General features: G+C 48.1%; 1 pseudogene; it reads left to right on the top strand.

The window, feature by feature from the left end:
- Positions 1-1079: 1079 nt before the first annotated feature.
- Positions 1080-2328, top strand: LOC129476482 (argininosuccinate synthase-like; annotated as a pseudogene).
- The last annotated feature ends 1214 nt before the right edge of the window (positions 2329-3542 follow it).

Consider the following 3542-nt stretch of genomic DNA (forward strand, 5'->3'; position numbering starts at 1 on the left):
TCCTGCCTCAGCCTCCCGAGTAGCTGGGATTACAGGTGCCCGCCACCATGCCCAGTTAAATTTTTGTGTGTGTGTTTTTGGTAGAGACGGGTTTTGCCATGTTGGCCAGGTTGCTCTTGAACTCCTGACCTCAGGTGATCCACCTGCCTCAGCCTCCCAAAGTGCTGGGATTACAGGCGTAAGCTACCACACACCTGGCCAATCCCAGCACTTTGGGAGGCTGAGGCAGGTGGATCACTTGAGCTCAGGAGTTTGAGATCAGCCTGTACAATGTGGTGAGAACCCATCTCTACAAAAAATACAAAAATTAGCCGGGTGTGGTGGTGCACACCAGTAGCTCCAGCTACTTAGGAGGCTGAGGCAGGAGGATCACCTGAGCCCAGGGAGGTTGAGGCTGCAGTGAGGTGTGATCGTGCCACTGCACTCCAGCCTGGGTGACAGAGTGAGATCCTATCTCAATCAATCAATAAATAAATAACATGTACATTTTGGTGGAAATAGTCTTGTATATGTGATATTTAATAAAAATTAAAATAAATTACAGTTGATTCTCCCATAAACTAGAATAGTATGAAGCCTTTTAAAAGTTATATTTTTATCAATATTAGTGACATTTATATATGCCCCCATATATTCTAAAATCTCATTTTTAAAAGATAAACAGGCCTGCTCCATCTCCTGCCACTGCTGCCCAGGCCCAAGTGGTTCACTGCACTGTTAAGACAGATTCCAGGCCGGGTGCGGTGGCTCACGCTTGTAATCCCAGCACTTTGGGAGGCCGAGGCGGGCGGATCACGAGGTCAGGAGGATCACGAGGTCAGGAGATCGAGACCACGGTGAAACCCCGTCTCTTCTAAAAATACAAAAAATTAGCCGGGCGTGGTGGCGGGCGCCTGTAGTCCCAGCTACTCGGAGAGGCTGAGGCAAGAGAATGGCGTGAACCCGGGAGGCGGAGCTTGCAGTGAGCCGAGATTGCGCCACTGCACTCCAGCCTGGGCGACAGAGCGAGACTCCGTCTCAAAAAAAAAAAAAAAAAAGATTCCAGATGCCGGAAACTCGTGCCTCCAATTCCAGATGCTATGTCCAGCAAAGGTTCTGTGGTTCTGGCCTACAGTGGCGGCCTGGACACCTCCTGCATCCTTGTGTTACTTAAGCAACAAGGCTAGGACATCATTGCCTACGTGGCCAACATTGGCCAGAAGGAAGACTTTGAGGAAGCCAGGAAGAAGGCACTGAAGCTTCGGGGCAAAATGATGTTCATTGAGGAAGTCAGCAAGGAGTTTGTGAAGGAGTTCATCTGGCTGGCCATCCAGTCCAGCACGCTGTATGAGGACCGCTACCTCCTGGGCACCTCTCTCACCAGGCCCTGCATCGCCCAAAAACAAGTGGAAATCGCCCAGCAGCAGGGGGCCAAGTAAGTGTCCCACAGCGCCACAGGAAAGGGAAATGATCAGGTCCGGTTTGAGCTAATCTGCTACTCGCTGGCCCCCCAGATAAAGGTCATTGCTCCCTGGAGGATGCCCAAGTTCTACAACCGGTTCGAGGTCCGCAATGACCTGATGGAATACGCAAAGCAACACAGGATTCCCATCCCAGTCACTCCCAAGAACCCGTGAAGCATGGACGAGAACCTCATGCAGATCAGCTATGAGGCTGGAATCTTGGAGAACCCCGACAACCAAGCGCCTCCAGGTCTGTCCATGAAGACCCAGGACCCGGCCAAAGCCCCCAGAACCCCTGACATTCTCGAGATCGAATTCAAATAAGGAGTCCCCGTGAAAGTGACCAACGTCAAGGATGGCACCACCCACCAGACCTCCTTGGAGCTCTTCCTGTACATGAGGGAAGACGCGGGCAAGCACGGCTTGGGTCGTATTGACATCAAGGAGAACCACTTCACTGGAATGAATGGAATGAAGTCCCCAGTTATCTACGAGACCCCAGCAGGCACCATCATTTACCACGCTCATTTAGACATCGTGGGGCCTTCACCATGGACTGGGAAGTATGCAAAATCAAATAACACCTGGGCTTGAAATTTGCTGAGCTGGTGTATACCGGTTTCTGGCACAGCCTTGAGTGTAAATTTGTCCACCACTGCATTGCCAAGTCCCAGGAGTGAGTGGAAGGGAAAGTGCAGGCGTCCGTCTTCAAGGGCCAGGTGTACATCCTAGGCCAGGAGTCCCATTGTGTCTCTACAACGAGGAGCTGGTGAGCATGAACATGTAGGGTGATTATGAGCCAATCGATGCCACCAGTTTCATCAACACCAATTCCCTCAGGCTGAAGGAATATCATCATCTCCAGAGCAAGGTCACTGCCAAATAGACCCCTGGGGTCTATTTGAGCTGGGGCCTCCTCAATTTGCAGATCCCCTAAGTACAGGTGCTAATTGTTGTGATAATTTGTAATTGTGACTTCTTCTCCCCAGCTTTGTTCCCTGGTCCCCCTGAAGCCTGCCAACGTGGTCATCGAAGGGAAGGGTGGAGGGGCAGCTGCAGTGGGGAGCTATAAAATGACAAAAGACACATTAGTTAAAAAAAAAAAAAAGATAAACAAGCTAGGCTTTGGGGCTCATGCCTGTAATCCCGGAACTTTGGGAGGCCAAGGCAGGAGGATTGCTTGAGCCTAGCAGTTTGGGACCAGCCTGGGCAACACAGTAAGACCCTGTCACAATAAAATATAAAAAATTAGCCAGGCATGGTGGCACCCATATTAGTAGTCTCAGCTACATGGGAGGCTGGGGTGAAAGGATTGATGGAACCTGAGAGGTCGAGGCTGCAGTAAAGTATTATCTTGATGCCTGGGTGACAGAGCAAAACCCTGTATCAAAAAAAAAAAAAAAGAAAAGAAAAGAAAGAAAAAAATAAATATGTATATTGAAGAATATACAAAAACCTTTTGTTAGTGATTATAGCTGGTGGGGAGATAACAGGGACCTTTCATTTCAAGCTCACATATTTCTGTAATATGGGGAAGATTTTAAAAGAAAGTTGATTACTTTTATAACATCAAAAGTAGCAAATATGTGTAAAAGTCTATCAAGATAAAGGTAATGGTCCTAGGTATAAATTATTTTTTTTCTTTTTTTGAGACGGAGTCTTGCTCCATCGCCCAGGCTGGAGTGCAGTGACACAGTCTCAGCTCACTGCAAGCTCTGCCTCCTGGGTTCAAGCGATTCTCCTGCCTCAGCCTCCCCAGTAGCTGGGATTACAGGCGTGAGCCACCACACCCGGCCATCAATACTTAGATTTTTAAGAGTATACAAAATATTTAACTTAAAAGATACACATCACCTCTTCCTACACTAATGGACATCCATTTTATCTGAAGACCTGAAACTGAGGATTCTTAGGAATCCTGACACTGACTACAGAAGTGGACAGCTTTTGGCGCCAGACAAAACTAGCTGCTGACTTCAGAAGTTCCACCTAAGACAGCGGAACAAGATTAATTTTCTGATTCTTCAACATTCTTTTCTGTCCTTTGTTGCTCTACTAAGATCACCTATTATTACACTAGGACACCCTCTAGAACACTAA

Source organism: Symphalangus syndactylus, chromosome X (assembly GCF_028878055.3).
Source record: "Symphalangus syndactylus isolate Jambi chromosome X, NHGRI_mSymSyn1-v2.1_pri, whole genome shotgun sequence".
Classification (NCBI taxonomy): Eukaryota; Metazoa; Chordata; class Mammalia; order Primates; family Hylobatidae; genus Symphalangus; species Symphalangus syndactylus.